The sequence below is a fragment of the Symphodus melops genome, assembly GCF_947650265.1.
Source record: "Symphodus melops genome assembly, chromosome: 19".
Classification (NCBI taxonomy): Eukaryota; Metazoa; Chordata; class Actinopteri; order Labriformes; family Labridae; genus Symphodus; species Symphodus melops.
Window position 1 is genome coordinate 1,331,204 of NC_136709.1, and position 18,240 is coordinate 1,349,443.

An 18,240-nucleotide genomic window follows, 5' to 3' on the forward strand; every position below is an offset into this window, starting at 1 on the left:
CTGTTTTGTTTTTCTTCACTTCTGTTGACTCGCAGACGTGTTTATTTTTGCAGAGAGGGGTGACATATGATTATTCAGATCAGAAGCTGCTCACGGGCCCTGGAGGTGCAGAAATCGCCTCATCATTTATATCCATCACAATAGCACATATACAGCGTGCTGTGCAATGAGGCTTTGTGTGTGTGCACAGGCCGGGGTCACAAAGTTAACCTCCTTTAAAGTGTTTTTCTATGTAGGAGTTAGGATCCATTTTTTAAGCAGCTCGCACAATGTGTTCTGCTCTGCGGCTGTCGCTGTTTATCGGCTCGCTCGGAGCGGTTGCACAACCTCCACATTTCAGAGAAGGAACGATCTCAGAGGGTTATATCACCTAACACATCGCACCGACGCTCCTTCCAGGAAACTCTCTGCACAGCCATTAGGAAATTAAACGTCGACAAAAATTGTGTTTCCCCTCCGTGAAGCCTAAAAGCTGTTTGAGACGTTTGTGAACGCTGCCAGGAAGAAAGAAAAAAAAGATTCCAGTGGAGAAATCCTAAAACCTTAATCAGTCCATTCTTTCACTTCTCCATTGATTTCTCCTTCAAGAAAAACAAATGTACCTGAGTTTGAAATGTGTGGAAGCTGTTTAAACATGGATTTGTCGAATTATGAGACCGCTGCGATCTTAAAAGCCACAGAGCTAAATGTGGAACATAGAGCGAGGAAATTAACCCGATTAAATGTTGAGCTTCGACGAGACGTCTTCACACGACCATGAAGACAAAAGGACGGAGGTTCAACAGATGATGCTGCAGACGGACTCATGCTTCCTTTGTCTGGAGGTTTTGTGACGTGAGGTTCATGTTGGTTTAATGGATGTTAAGGAGATTAGCAGGAGAAGTCTGGAAGTGTGTGACATGTTCACTTTTAGTTCTCATGTAAGAGACCTTGAGACGGACTCGTCTGACCTTCTTCCATGCACGGCTCACTTTACAGGTTCTTCATGTTTTGATCATTCAGCTTGTAAATACATAACTGGATTATTATCCCCGTGTCGGTGGGATGACTTTCTTCTACTTTCAAGATAATTCAATAAATAAATAAATAAAAGATCATGACTACGTAGCAGACGATGGGCAGATCACAAACTGCAGAAAAGAACAGAAATAAATCAACATCAAAAAGGAACAAATCCACAAGCTCAAAGAGCAGAGATGTTTCTGGAAGGAGGCTTCAGGTCATCTGTTACTCATCTGTGGAACAAAAAGATGGCAGGAGAAACACAACAAAATCAAACAATGTGCCGTTAAACACAGACAGACAGAGAGCTTTTTAAAACGTGACAAATTGACTGAAATACCAACGCACACCACGATCCTTAAAGATGGACGCGACATCTTCTGCTGTGATGCAGAAATAAAAGCTTCATTTGTTGCTTCACATGAATTTGACTTGAATATCAATCCATCAATTAACATGCTGAAAAGCACAAAGCTCAACATACACCCTTCCCTCCTTTCTTTCTCCCTGCAGCTCCACCTCCTCTCCCCTGCTGTGAGCTGGAAGGAGCCCTCAGTCAAATCTGATGGAACAGATTTATTCAGATTATCAGGTGCCGGGGCCCCTCGGCTCGCCCTCTCCTCATATGTTTTCTCTGCATTTGGGGCCCTAATAAGGAAAGCAAACACAGATATCACTGCTTCTTATTTGAGGACAATTGTTGCTGATGAGCTGGAGGATAAGGAGCGGAGGATGTGGAGGAAATTGGGCTCCGGGGTTCTTTCTGCGGCCCGGCAGGAGGCGGCGTGCAAAGCTTGAATAACAAATGAGTTTTGCTGAGGATTTGGCTAATCATCTCAGAGAGAGAGAGAGAGAGAGAGAGAGAGAGAGAGAGAGAGAGAGAGAGAGAGAGAGAGAGAGAGAGAGAGAGAGAGACCCAGCACTTGAACTGCAGACCCCGCGCCCTAATTAACGACAACCGCAAATGAAAAGCAGCTGGCAATAATTACATAATTAAAGTGCCTTTAGGGGGAAGAAAAGCATAATTTCTGCAGCCATCGCCATAAATCTTGTGCTGTCCGGGCCCATACGTTTAACATGAACTTCTCCCGAGCAGGTTAATGCATTACTCATATAAAAAACACAGGATCTCTTTGTGTTTGCCTTGGACCTGCTTAATAACAAAGAGGCTGCAGGATCGCTGCGCCCGTGAACGCCTCACAGAGCTGCCGGAGCATGAAGTGCCGACACCTCCACTTACCTCCACGTGTGAACGTCTCCTCCTTTTTTTTTCCACTCCTCCACTTTAGCACTGGTGTGTTGCTGGGATCCGACATGTCCACAGAGCTGCAGGAAAGAGAGAAAAAAAAAACAGGAAACTGAAGCTCGAGTCTTTTTTTTTTTTTTTTGTCTTTGATGCATTCCTCCTCTAAAAGGTGAACACCTCCACCTGGAGCTGGAAGGAGAAAAACCTACAAACACTCTCACATCTTCAAATTAGCAATTAAAACCTCAAAGCGCACATTTGGTTTTACTTTGGATAATTCCGCCCAAATTCGGCGCACACGGGAACTTTTACGCAGCCACCAACAGATGAGCAATTAAGCAATTAGAGGCGTTTGACGGAGTGAGCCATAAACACCTCACTGCGGCGCATTGTGGAGCAGCTCAGCACGCTCCGTGTCAGCCGCTCCCCCACATGATTAATAGTTTAATTTCTCTAAATTATTTAGACACACAAATAATTTGATACAACGAGGGGCTATTAGCACATCTTGTAATAGACATGTTACACTGATGAAAGCTTTAATTTGTTTTTAGAGCACTTACAGGGTTAGAAAAGCCACCTCGCGCCCCATCATCAATCATGTGTCACTTAGCGCCAGTGTTAGATTATGGCAGAAATGCAAATATGAGTTTAAATGCATGCTGTCCGACAGCTGGCCTCTTTGGATCTGCACAAACTGTTTGGAGTGTAAAGAAAATTACAAGCAGCGGTCTGCAGAGGATTTGTCCGTGCTGAGCGAGGGATGGACGGAGCGGCTGCTGGTGTCTGCAGGCTGTTATTAAACAGGACAGACAGCCTGAAAGGCACGTGCCATGATGTGGAGAGTTATGGATGTCACAAAAAGACAGACAGGAGGAGGAAATGGATGAATGTTGTGATTTTTGTTCGGTCGTTTTAATGGAGTTTTTTTTTATTTTCCCCAAACACATCATAAATACTTTAATTTATGGAAGTCAAAGGTGGCATTAAGTTATGGAGCTGCAGGATTATTATTTTATTTTTTAGATATATTTAGGGTATTTAAAAACAGATAACCTTTTTACGGTTATTTCATACAAAAGATTTTTTTTTAAAAAGCAAATTTTTCTCTCGAAGCCTTTTAGAGCTAAATCAAGATGTTCAAAGACGTCCTCCGCGTGGACTTTTAAAAACTGGAATCAGCTTTTCTCCCTTCTTTTAAAGGCTTATTTGGGGCTTTTTCGTGCCTCAGTTAGAGACCCAGAGAGAGAGAGGAGCGGGGGAGTGACATGCAGGTCGGTGGACCAGGAGGCGATCTAGACTCTGTTGGCCCCCTCCAACCAGCATTCATCATCATCAGTGTCCTGTTTCTACCCTCTTCCTCTGTTTCCCTTCTGTGACTTTCATTGACAAACTTTTTGTTTTTAAAGGAATATAGCATTTAAAGTTTGGCTGGCCGACTCGAGTCAGTGATGGAGGACGGGGCCCCTTCGGGTGGTTTCCTACTGTCGTTGCAAGATGTGCACGTTTTGAGCCACTAATTGATTGAGCAGGTTGAAAGACAGTTATCAGAATCTGACTGAGGCAGGTTAATAGAGACACAGTAAAGGTCGCTCTCTTGACGGGGTTAAAGGTCAACCCTGGATGCTCACACGCCTGGTCGTAAAAAAAAAAAAAAAAAGAAAAGTTCAATTATGCAACTCTTAACTGGATCCAAGGTAAAGAAAGGTTTATTTAATTAATAAATGAATTTATTTGGACCTTCAGCTTAATAACAATATTCTTTCTACTCAATCGATTTTTAGAGAAAAGTTAATTTCCATCCAGTTACCTTTAATAAATTGTGTTGTAAAAAACTAAACTATAAAGTGAAGTAAAGTCAACATCATCAGTGTTGTTAGCTGAACATGACGACTTAAAAATGGCCGCCATCACATCTTTAAGACCAGCAGATGAAACGGTCTGTGATGTCGATGGTCCACTCCTTCCTTTGTCTCTGACCGTGTGTTGTCATCTGCTTCCCCTTTAAAAATCACAGAGTACATTTATTCAAACAAGGAGAAAAAACAAAACAAAGATCTTAAATGTAGAACATGAAAGCAGAACTTCTGTGCCAAACAGCTTTTCACCTGAAAACTGTCCTGAAAGGACGAGTCGGATTAAAGTGTCCTCCGCCATTGTCTTTGACAAAGATGATGTCAGAAGTCCCGCCCCTTCTTGATTTGGTTGGTTGGTGAGGGAGAAGTGACATCAACGAGTGAAAACACAGTTTCTCCTAAACTTAGGCTCCTAAACTTCCATTATAAATGTGTTTCTGCAAGCAGGTCCAGTCTCAGCCCAGGATACACATCCTGACAATAAGCCGACTCTGTGAAGTCTAAATACAGCGTGCACTTTCTTTGACCTCTGCTTCAAACACACTGTTCTCCCTCTCCAGCTCGGTGGTCAGATTAAAGAGTAATGCACGTTTGTGTTTTAGTGCAACATGTTCAGGTCAGAATAAAACCAAACACATCCAAACCTCGGCTGCACAGAGAGAGAGAGAGAGAGAAGGCTAAGTGCTGCGTGGAGTTCAGACGGATTACAAAGCTGCTGTTCAAGGTCGACCAGTCTCCTCAGCTCAAGGTCAGCCGTGTTCCCAACACACACACACACACACACTCCTGTCGCTGCCTTTAACCAGACCTCTGTGTGTTTTCTTTTCTGCAGCAGAAGAGGAGCTTTAGTTGTATGTAGATGAGTTCAAAAGGTGAAGAGGCCAAAAGGAGGTTGTTGAATTAAAGGCAATCACTGCAGCAGACACAATCTGAAGCTTTTATTTTTTCCTGCTGCTCTAAACCTGCTCAGATCTGCACTGTAATGACGGGGGGGCGGGGGGGGTGCATGTTTTTCTAAGCGGCCTTGTTGACACATCAGCATGCCGCCACACAAACGCAGCCCTGATTGGGACCATGAGTGTTCCAGTGAATTTCAAGCGTCTTGACAGACTTCAGGGTTAAGATGTTCTGAATTAGATTTGAATTACAACCACTAAATGCCCCTGTCAAAGCTAATTACGGCTGACACTGGCCATGTGTGCGGGGCCGACTTGCTCTTATAGAAGAGGCTTAAACAAAGAAATACTCGTAAGGCAGCGCCCCAGAAATTGTCACAGTGTAAAAGGGTAATAGGGAGGTATTTCTCAGCTAAGAATGCTAATCCACGCTCGCTCTCAGGCCGTGGTTTGGCACATCAAAAAAACAGCTCGAAGTGTTGTTCTGCAGATAAAAGCCAAACTGCATCATTTAGAGGTAAGAGGATTTTTAATTGGCTTTTCTTCTCCTCGGATTTGATGTTTAGCAGCTTTAAGCACCGTGGCTACATCAGGTCCAGACCCTGCTGTGCTGACGGAGATGAAACTCCACACAGAACCCGGCTTCAGATGGACGTGCTTTCAGGAGCAGCTCAGCCTCCCTCGGCGGCTGCAGATGTTTAAGCTCACTCTTCCTGACACGGTAATTGCCCGGGGAGGCGAGGTATCCTTAAACAACGCTCAGCGTGGCCCGGAGAAATGAAAGGACGATGAAATGAATTAAAATTCTTGTGTGAAACGGTGAAAATAAACAGCGTGCCTGACATGGCACCGACAGTCCACAGAGAGGGACTCTGTGATTTCTCAGAGTTCAGACTTCCAGGGCTGACGTCGCAGGGAGGGCCCGTGCTCTCTCTCTCACCTCTCTGACAGCTCAGGTGTGAAAGTTTCACCTTCAGAGAATCCAACTGGCCCCCCCACCGAAGAAAAACCCCCCGCCCTGTTTCCAAACCAACCAAACATGAGGATTTTTACTTTAATCAAGGGAAACACATCAATTACAGTCACACATCCCACGTTCAGTTTGACTTCCATAAAACAACCAATGAAAATCTAAATAAGACCAATACTCACATTTAGAGGGAGAAACATCTGTTTGTTTGGGAATGGCTGGATGGACTGAAGGATGGGAGGATGGCTGGGTGTCTGGTTGGATGGATGAAAGGATGGATGTCCAGACAGATGGATGTGTAGATGGATGGATGTATGTCAAGATGTCTGGTTGGATGGATGACGAGTTGGTAGATGGATATTTAAATGGATGGATGGATGGATGACGAGTTGGTAGATGGATATTTAAATGGATGGATGGATGGATGACGAGTTGGTAGATGGATATTTAAATGGATGGATGGATGGATGACGAGTTGGTAGATGGATATTTAAATGGATGGATGGATGGATGACGAGTTGGTAGATGGATATTTAAATGGATGGATGAAGAGAAACGAGGTCATCACTGTGTCACAGCCGGTTATTCAGAATTCGCACTGGAGCCTAAAATTCACATTCAACATCCAAAATATTTGTAAAAAATCACCAACAAATAAATGTCAGTATCCTTTTAAACTCCATAATAATAATAATAATTATTATTATAGTCAGACCAATATCTAAACTGTGATCATAATGCTTCAGATACAATCAATCAATCAAATTCTTCCTGAGGGCCACGTTCATCTTGACCTTTCAGGAATCTTCAGGTATAATCTTAAGAGTTCATAAAAACACTTTATTTCTGCGTGTGATAATGTTGGTCTGTTCACGGCTACATCAATAACTCCGATCAGGTTTGTGCTTGATCTTCTGCACACACTCGTCTGGTTTCTAAATCCCTGCTCGCTCTCCTCGTTTACTGCACTTGTTTTTCTCCCTTTAGTTCCCCATGTTGTGCTCTTTGCTCCCGTCTGTGGAGCTCTTTCTGTAAACATAGAATTAAATCTCTCCTGCATGCTAACAGTGCTGGGAACTCTGGCCGAGCAGCGACATGTTTATGTCCGTTACATTTTTGTTTATAGGGGAGAATAAAACTTTAAATCACCTCCATCGCTGCCAAATGAAATCTCAGAATGTTTTTTCACACTCAGTATTAACGCGTTTGCGTCATTTTTGCACAGTGGTATTATTGTTTTCTCTCAAATATCGTTTTGGAGCCCGGCGCGGTTTATTCGTGTTTACAATGGCTCTCAGGAGCTCTGATGTAATCGGACTCTAACAAAGTGCTCCAGCAACACCTCGTTACTCGCCCGGGTCGCCCTGCTGTTGCCTTTGCCCCCTCAACCTCTCAAGGTGCCCGTTCGGTGACGCAAACAGGACCCCCTTTTTGCAGAAGCCTGCTTCTGACCCGCACAACAACCCCCCCGCCCCCCCTCTCTCTCTCGCTCCCTCTGCACTCGGTGTGCATTACATACAACAAGTGCAAATTAGGTTAGTGAGTAATATCCAGCGTGCGGGGGCCGGCGGGTCTCCAGCCAGTACTCATGAGCATGTTTAAGGAAAACAGTTACTGAGCTGTGATTATCAGGGGGAGGATTAGAGCGGGATTTGGCCGGCCATAAATTTATCACAGCTTCATTAAACGTGGACAGCACGGGGGGGGGGGGGGGGATAAACAGGAAGAGAGGTTTGGGAAGGGGGCTACAGGGGCCTGTAAGTTTTTGGTTGCAGAACCAGGGTTGGGGGTCTGGTCAAAGCTTAGCTAATTCTCTTATTCTGGACTACAAGGGGGGGCAGATGGGAGGCCCTCCATCTGAGAGCTCTTCATTAAGAGAACCCCCCCCCCCTCCGTGCAGCAGCGTTAAACAGCTGAGGGTGAAAGCTGAGAGACCTGAGCCAATTCAGTCCAAAGGAGCCTTGATTTGGTGCGTTTATGCCTCATCACTGTCCGGCGGGGGCTCAGTTTACACCGCGGGGGGGGGGGGCAGATTAGCTTTGATGCAGTTTGGGGAGTTTTCACAAACAAGAAGCTGAGAGTTCAGAGGGATTATTTTGTCTGAAACAATTCAGAAGGAAAAGCTGCAGAGAAGCCCAACGCTGCCGTTTGTTCTCTGATTCAACGAAACAAGAAAAACCTCGAATGAACAAGAAAATGCAAAATAAATTAAACCTGAACAAATGTTGTAACATGACAGTTGCTGTTTTTTATAAATGTAACAAATGCATCCGGTCTTCCCTGCACAGTGGAGACAGTTCGGTGTTTTTTAAGGTAAGAGAGGGTCAATCGTGTTTCCAGAGTATTAAAGCATCACATTTATCTTCCAAACAAGGAGCAGACCCTGCAGCCTGTGGAAGGCCTCAGCTTCGCAGGTGAATATGAAAATGAATTCATTTAGCTTCATGTCTTTGACTCGTCTACGTGCTGCACAGACCGACTTCTTGTATCGACTCTCTCTCATCAAATGTTTCTATTCATTTAGGAAAATTTTATGAAGAATTAAAAAATATTGCAAATGTGACCTTTCATGTTGTGAGAAAGTTTACAACCTTTAAAGGGAACACATGATGAACAATCTACTTTGACTTTTTTTTTGAACATCTATTTAGGTAACCTGAGTGTCTACAGACCCACACACTGTGAAAACAACCCGTCCAGTCCTTTGTTTGTGTCTGCAGAAGTCTCACAACACAGAGACAAATGCTCCGTTTCAAATGTGCTCTCCTTGTGATGTCACAGTGGGACTCTGGTTTAAAATAAATAAATAAATTAAAAAAAGGAAAAAAGTCTCCCCTCCCCTGGTAAAGCCATCCCCAGCCTAGATCAAAACGTTTACGCATGTCCGCCATTTTTATTCTTGCTACTGAAGGAGTGATGTCTGTGGGGAAAACTCACTGGGGAGGGGGGCGGGGCTCACAGCATTTAAAGAGACACACACACCAAAAAGGGTCACAGAGGCACAATAATTAAAATAAGTCTGTTTTCAAAAAAACAAGTACAAACATCTCAAAGAAGCTTGGAGCAAAGGAGACACCGAGAAACATGCTGCCACCCTGAATGTTCTTGGAAAAGTCTGTCACAACATCTGTCAAAGGTCTCATGCAAACACACGGCTGCAAATCAAGTCGATGCTAAAGCTGCATGGGGCCAGGACAGAGGTATTTAGAGCAGAGGAAAAAGACACCCTAATAACACTGTAATATTAGACTTCGGCTCCTTATTTTTCTTTCAGATCGTGCATGTGTCATGTTGGGCTGCCTCCTACAAATAGGAATTGAGGGTATCGCTCCGTGGTATTTCTCTCTGGCTCGTGAACAGTCGATCCAAATGGAAGCCGGCTCCAATCTCTACGCCGCAAAATGGCACGGCTGTTAAGAAGGAAAATACAAGAGACGAGAGGCTCGGAGATCAGATTATCATTAAGTAGCACCAGATCCCCTGGTATTTTGTCGAGAGATTTGGGTATTAAATCTCTGCTTCAAAGTGGCTAATTACGCTAAGTCCTGATTTCATGGTCACAGCTGCAGTTTATTACCAATCACAACAGCTCAGCAGACTGCTGCGGTCGCTGCGCACCACGAGAAGCTGCGGCTTATCTCTGCTGGTATCGATGTCACCGAGACGCTCAGCAGGAACATCTGGACTGATACCTCCAGCTCCTCTTCATCATCATCAGCAGAAGCAACAGATCCCAGGGATTTACCTTCACATTCGTTTTTTGGGTTTTTTAAAAAATATATATTTGAGGTAAAAACTCAGCGAGTTCTTGTTCATCACCTCCCTGAATCCCTCTCCCTTCACGCTCCATTTCACGACTTGCTCACACTTTAAAGCAACATGTCACACTTGATCAACAGGCAGCGAGGCTCCTGTTAGAGCTCGGGGAACAGCAGAGCTTAGCCGATGTGTGGAAGATGTCCACGTGCAGCTTAACTTCCCGCAGTCATCGGCTGTCAGCAGCACATCACATGTCTGAGCCTCCCTGTGAGAGGAGGAACATGTTGAACACTTGTAGACGGGCTGTGTTCACTAAATGTCAGGAGATCATGTCAAGAATGTTTTTTTTTTGAAAGGCTCAAGTGTGATGTTGGCGAGCCTTCTAACAATCTCGCCTGTAGCCAAAGCAAATGGGCCTTACTGTGCCGTGTCCTGCACTGCCCACACTCACAAAGCACGAGATGCTTTCTGCCCTGTGGGAACTTTTCTGGATTTTCTCAAGAACCTCTGAACATGGAGAAAGAAAGTGTTCGACAAACAGAAAAGGTGCACGCTAGCATCATGCAGCTCAGGCCTGACTGCCTCTTCACACCGTTTGTGACCCATGTTTGAGCCACTCCTCGGATTTGAAAGTCAGACTGAAGTCCTGCCTGATGTGGACAGAAGTCTGTAGCAATGTCCTGCTCGCTAGCAAAACAACTTTTACTTCCTTCTCCTCCGACTTCAACTTCTGTCTGTAGAAGTTTGTCCAACCTGATTTAATATGTAGGAGAGCTCAGGTTGTGCTCTGACAGTAACTGCAGTGTGAACACATCATGAGCGACTGTTGTGTGTCGCTAGATTCGCTTGGACAGTTTCAGTGATAATTCCACGACCACATTTCTACAGTGTGACCCTGTCAGCCAGGCCGGAGACATTAAGACCATGCACAAACATGCATGTCTTGTGTAAAACAAAACTAATTGCCCCACCATGTAAATCAAGCTAAAGAGTCTGAAGAATCAAAGCAACATAAAGCAGGCAGACGTGTCTCGTGTCAGGTTAGTTAAGCCTATCCAACTCAAACTACGGTGGCCCTACATGTCCAATCAGGCTGCAACGACAGAAACGATTTCCTTCAGAAGAATCAGAGTGCAGGTCTGCAACAATGAAAACATGGTGCAAAAGTTAAAAAAAAATCAATCCAACATTATTCATAGAGCACCGATCTATAAATATATAAGTGCTATCTCCAGACGCTTTGCAACACGTTGTTTTATTACAAAAGAAGAGTGTGACGGGGGAGACGGGATGCAGGAAGGATTTCCTCACGTTCCTGTCGTCCACTTCGCCCTGCTGCTGAGGTCGAAGCTCGCCGTGCATGAACGAAGACGCTGATGCATCCAGATACTTTAAACACACGTCACACCAAGGACCCACACAGGACCCCTCTACAGAAAGCAGCCGGAAATGAATGAAAGATCCTCCAGCAGCTGTGTTTGTCGACCAACATGCTAAACTCCTGGTGAAGGTGAAAAAGAATTCCTTATTATTGTTTTAATAGGTTGACTTCGACACCTTTACTTCATGCTGTTTGATGATCTCTGGATATTTGAAATGAACTGTCAAACATTCACACAACAACAGATGGATGACTGATAGATAGAGGAGGGACAACTTTTAAATGCTCCAAAGACAAAGAACAAACTGAAGTGTGCAGCCAAAGCGCTTCTCAAAGGTTTAGTAAAAATGACTTCTGTGTTTGATTCTGTATCCTGACCTTTAACGTCCCTCTCTCTCGTTGGCTGTTTTTATTGAACGCACAAAAAGAAACACGGCTACATTTCTTGTTTGTCATTGCTGGACTGGATCCTGTTCTGACGCAGCGTTAACCAACGTGCACTCTGTGTGTAACAGCACACACACACACACACACACACACACACACACACACACACACACACACACACGATGAAATCCTCCTCTTGTTCCTTCCAATCCGTCTCCCTCGGTGACTTTGACGATGCGCAGAGTGAACCCGATACTCGCGCTGACGAGCTTGACGTGATCAGCGTCTGATTGAAAGCGACGCTCCGATCTCTGTGGTCCGACGCTCAAAGCGCACAACATTCACTCCACTTAGTTTCTCCTCTAATAAAGCATGTCTGCTGCTGGCGTGCTCGGCCCCTCGCTCCTCCACACGCAATCAAGCTGATATTTTCGTGTCGGGTTACTAATGACTAATAATCATGGGCTAACGTAGCTGAAATATTAAACTGCCGCTCCTCTGCTCCACAGAGGCAGGACGACATTTTGGCAGAAGGTCCTTCATGAAACAGTTGAAAGAGAAGTCCCCGATCGAGTGACTGTTCTGTACCTGCTCAGCATCAAACCCCACACACGGCTCATGTGGCTCAGTGTGTGTGTGTGTGTGTGGGCAGTGTGTGACTGTGAGCTGACTATTACTTCTTAAAGGAATGATTTTTTTTTTTTTTTTTGCTGCTTAAATGATAAATATTGTTGAAATAGTTTCAGAAAAAAAGTTTTAGGAAGTAAACAGAAACAGATTTGGTTGTTACATTTCCCCTGAACTCAATATGACAGTGGGAAATATAGAAATATATAAGAACTATTAAATAAAATTGAAATAATTGAACGCGGAGCACTGTGCTGAAAAAAATAATGTAGTAAAAAATATGTAGTTATAGTGACTAAGATTTACACTAACGTTTGATCAGTTCCTGCAGGGGGCGCTGGAGTCCCATGGATGGCGGTCTCCGTGCTGGAAATGCTGCCTCAGCCTAACTTTGATTTAAAAAAAAAAATGAAATAAAAAAAAAAGATAAATAGGCAACACGAACTTCTTCCTCATGTGAAGCTGCAGCCTGTAAAGGATTGAATCTCACAGGAAGTCAAGGTTTCCCAAATGTAACGTTCACGTACTGACTTACAGGATATTTGATTTGAGCTCTTAAACAGAAAGCTGATAGTGTTTCCTGGTGAAGAAGAAACTTTTCCCGTGATCCGTATTGATACCTGCTTCATCACAGGCTGTATTACCTGTCAGAGGATGAAACTCCTTCATGGGGAATCTGGGTTTTTTTTTTTCTGTTCGAATGAAGTCACAATTAGTGTAAATGCAACGAGAGCGAGAGGCAGTGATAGATTGAAGTCGGAGAAAACGGGGACGCTGAAGCTGATATGTTTTTGATATATTATTATCTGTATAATAAGGTTTTTTTTTCTCCAGACTCGTAGCTGTGACGGTGTGTGTTTTCCTCTCAATCAGCAGACCTAATATCATACTTTCACTCCTCGATTCGCCCCCTCTCGTTCAGAGGACTCGTATCATATTTAAAGTCCTGATGATTGAGTCCCCCCCCCCCCCTCCGTTGATGGCATATTTCTCATTTAGGTTAAATCAAAGAGACGTGGTGTCAGACCTAACCGCCGCTCATTACCGCCGTCGCAGGAGTACAGGGAGCAATTTACCTGCAGAGCGGCGGTAAATAGGCCGAGCTGGAGCTGAAATGATGTTTTTAATTATGTGGCATCTCTCCCGGCGTTCCCTTGCTGAAAGTCAGGCCTCTCACATTCAAACTTCATTTCAATATTTGCTCTCATCAGCGGAAGAGGCGTTTTGAGAGGGAGGGTGTGTGTGTGTGTGTGTGTGGGTGTGTGTGTGTGTGTGGCGGGCGTCTCCGCACAGCGACCTCTGCACAAACAAACAGCAGCATCGCACAAAGTTGTCATTGTGTTGATTATCTGTCTAAGCAGGCGCCGCCGGCTCATTTTCCCATTGGCTAACACTCTCTAAGGCTTCAATCAGCGGCTTGATTCTCATTTATCTCGGCTGTGAGCTGCTTTTTATTACACACACTGACCCTGCTGGGAGAGCAGGTAGAAAGGATGCAAGCTGGAAATTATAATAATAATAATAATAAAAAACAAGCTTTGTCCTTGAAAAGAATCCAAACGGAAGAAGCTGAGAGGAGTTTCATCTCAAAAACAGGACTTTGTCTGGGAGGTGTTTGAAGTCAGACACAAGGACTTTATAGATCCAGTTTGAATCAATCATGCAGCGTCTGTCACAAACATACAAAACCCCATCTCTCGCTCTGAGAATGAAACATGCTGAAGCTCCTCTCCCAGCATTTAGCACACATAGATAGTTTCATACTTGTGAATATTTCTACATCATGTCAGGAGCTGAAGTGTTTCTCACACATCACGTCCCTCCCAGTGTGGAGTCGTCTCTGACCAAATGAGGGGAAGAGGAGAGGATGCTGCTGTCCTAATGTCTGCAAGATTCAGAAGTGGTGAGGAAAGAGTCCGATCCAACGACACCGAGCCCAAGCTGTGCAACTGGAATTACACGCAGCATCAATGACCAAAGAGGTAAAGAGGAAGGAAGCAGCTTCATCAGTTCGGCCCACGCCATCTTATCTCGGTCAAAAGTTCTGCATGTGTCACGACGGCTCGACCTCCAGACGACAAAGCCAGGACTGAGCGTTTGTAATGCATGAAGGAATGACATGCATGAAGGCATTTTGGATGTCAGGACATTTGGCAGGCTGCCAGAGTGCAACAGAGCTTCTAGAGTTTGGAGAACATTATGAACAAGTTGATCTGTGAGTGCTGAGTGACAGTCTGGAGCTCCAACGGGGGACTCGGACTCTGCAGGTCACAGCACGAACACTTTATTTCAGAGGGGAACAATGCAGCAGCCCCCCCCCCCCCCCCCCCCCCACACACACACACACACACACTCCTCGATCCTTCATCCAGCATATTTATCCGTGCTCGCTGTTGTTTTTACAGCGCAGAATAAATGACTCATGTGACACAGCACAAGTCTGCACATTATCAACACAGGTAATAAGTCACCATTAAGCTGTTCATTCCCACACAGCAGAGCTCTGCTGACCCTGTGCTGCACACACACACACACACACACACACACACACACACACACACAGAGCTGATTTCATCCAGCTCACAGTCACATGTTCAATCAATCCACAATTTCTTCTTCAAATTAAAACTTACAATACACTGATTTTTTTTCTTCAAAATGGGGTTTAAAAATGGTTTAATGTTTGACAAAGTGTCGTTCAGAGTGCAGCTGCAGTTTTATCAGAGGTTCTGCGTAGTGCAGCGTGACCATGTGTACGATGACGGCATTAATCCTTCACAGCACAGCCAGTCAAAGATGTTCAATTCACTATACGCGCCACACTGAAATAATCCATGCTCCAAGTTTAACACAATATTTTTCTAAAGTCACAACAGCTTTAATTAAATTAAATTTTCTATATCGCAAACAAACATACTTTTATTTTGAAAGGTTTATTTTCTGGCCTTTATTTTGAGTTTAAAGTTGGAAATCAGAAAGAGAGGAACAGGAGGCACAGGTCGGGTTCGAGCCCTGGTGTACGCACAGACCGCTGGGCTGCGGGCGCCCCCAGAAAGACTTGATTTTAAGAATTAAATCTAATCATTAGATTCTTCAGAGCGCCAGAATATAACAAACACTCAAGGATCATTTGAGTTGTTTTGACACTTTGGCGCCCCCTGTGGACAAAGTGTCACACATTTTCTCGTCGTGGATTTTCTTCTGCACGCGTCGAAGTTTTTTAACTATATTGAACTGTTTCTCACTCTCTTTGAACGATCAGACGTGTCGCTCAGCGTGCAGTCGATCTCCTCGTCCGACCCTTACAGCTACGGTACCTTTAATCACGACAACACAGAGGTTGAGTCTGTTTAAAAGGTTTCACCTCCTCACAGCAGACATCTTATATATACTGGAAAAGAGAACGAGCAGGTGTGGACCTCAGACACGTCTGTAGTGATGCTGCAGGGTCACCTGTCGTCCTCGTCATGAGGCCGCTTTGACGACTTTACAGAAGTTTGAAGACGTCAAAGTTCAAGTCGGAATAAAAAATGTGCGTTTAAAGAGCATGAAATAACTCTTGGATGATGTCAAATACAAATATGAGGGAGGAAGTCGGTGCTGCTGGCTGGTTGGAGGACACTTTGATTGTAAAATAAGTTGACAGTAAGCAGGTTTAATCCAGACTGAAACCTGACCCTGTATACCTGTTAGGTCCTCTGGGGCCGTTAAAACCTGCTGCAGCCTGCAGCCGTCGGGCCCCTCAGACGGAGCCAATCAAGAGGGTGCTGCTGACGAAGCTCAGAGTCTGACGAGGCTCCGCAGACTGCAGGAGGAGAACACACGACGGGCGGACCATCGAGCATTATGAGACGCACACGATACAAGTCTGCAAGACCAATCAGTCAGTGGACTTATGTTGCAAAGTGAAGCCAGTGGCAGTTCCTCGAGTGTCCACTAGAGGCTGGCTGCAGAAAAACAGGAAGTCACATACACGGCTCGCTCCAAACAGCAGACATTAACACGTTTACAGCCTGGTAAAAAAAAACCCGACAGGTGTGATTAGCTCATGTTTCGATCGACGCACACTGAATGTTTTAAGACAGCATTTCCAACATGGCGGCTGCTGCTGATGAGCCTCCAGCGCCCCCTGCAGGAACAGATTGGTGACATCTCCAGTCTATGGTTACACTCAGTCAGTGACAGGACCACGAGGTGAATGACCATACCATTACTTTATTGTAGATATACTGGGCTACAATTATAATAAAAAAAAAAAAAAAAAAAGAAAGAAAGAAAAAAAAATCCAAACAAACAAAATTAAAGGTTTCTGTGATCCATAAGGTGCAGACCGCAAACCACTGCAGCTCGGTATTACAGTATGATTGAGGAGTTTCTCTTCCACCGTCCCTTACACACTCTGGTTGCAGTTCGTGATGGCCCATAATCCACCACGCCGCCTTCGGTCCATCACTCGCCACCTTCGGCTCCGCTCTGCTGGTGTTCGCCTGCTGTCAGGCTCTGCGCTGGATGTCAGGAGACTTCAGACTTCATGCTGGCCAAACAAAGCGTCGTCATCGTCGTCGTTAAAAATACAACTCTCTGATCATGATCAGCCTCGAGGAAAGATCCACCGTAAAAAAACATGCGCACTGCTGGAAGGCACGCTAACAACCATGCTAACAACCATGCTAACAACTGTCTGCTGCTGCTGGTGCTTCTTCTCCCCACTCCGACAAACATCAGATGCATCAGCACTGATTTAGAAGATTTAATATTACCACGTTCAAACAGCACGATTACGTCTTAAGAGCAGCTAGCTGCTCATCCAGAATCATCGGTTAGCAACATTTATTATAAACAGAAGTTTTATCAGGAACCTCAGAGCTGGACGGACGCAGCATTCGAAGGTTACGACTCGTAAATTTGAAGCTAAACGTCGTGCACATGAAACTCCAGAGAGCTTTTAGAGAGCAGCCCTCCTGTGTTTAAATCTTCATCGAGCACACGTCGGGGTTTGTGAGCCGCTGAACGAGCCGTCATGGCTGCAGATGCGTCGCTAACAGTTCTTCATGTTGCTCCACCTCAGAGCGCTCGGTCCTGATCGTTCAGGACGCGAGAGCTCGATTTTAAAGCGACGCTCTGCCGGAACATTCAGAGATAAATAAATCAATAACCTGCCACGCAATGAAGTAACAGACGAGCAGCGTGGAGTGTGAGGCTGAATGCTGATCTCAAACTAAACCCTGAACTGAATCTAAACTCCGACACCCGGCTGCTACGCGGCGGGAAAACATCGACTTCTACATCAAACTTTTTCTGCTTGAACATTTTCTATTATTTTGTGTCCGACTCAGACTGCGTCTTAAAAAAGCCCGTTTGTTAGTCCGAGCAGGCGGTTTGAATCGTGGGGGTGAGAGGTGACAGACAGTTGTTCCACTGGTTTTCCAACAGTACAGAAACATGTTTGAGTGGATGTTTCCTTTCAGCCGCCGTGAAGGGCGCAGGGAGGTTTGACTTCAGGCCGCCGGGCTCTGAACTGAAGGAGCGACCGGGCGGAGAGTGCTGGCGTCTCCTCCCGCAGACCTTCACTGTTTGAGAACCAGCATGGAGAGAGCAGCAGCAAAACCTGAACCACAAGTTGAGTCCTCTTTAACATCGTATATATACACACTCATCTTTGTCTCCTCCATCGTTCACTCCCTTTCACACTCTGACATGAGGTAAAGTATGGCGCCCAAGTGCAATGCTCAATTGTGCTACATGTACAAAAAGAAAGAAAAATTAAATTAAATCCACCGGTTTGAGAAAAAACAAAGTTCGCTCTGACAAACACAGGAGCCCCCCCCCCCCCCGTCCCTCCTGCACACACACACACACACACACACACACACACAGCTCGCTCGGAGATGAAAGAAAAGCTTGTTGTGAGCTGATGCCTGATTATTTATGATCCTTGTTTAAAGTCACAGATAGCGTGGCACTATATGAGTGATTCACATTCATTGTTAGTAATCTCCGTCCTTCCTGGAGACGTACAGATAATTAGTGAGTCATGGTTCCATGTGTGTGTGTGTGTGCGTACTACAGGCTGAGGTGTGTGTGAGGACGTTCAGACGCTGAGGGTCCAACGTGCT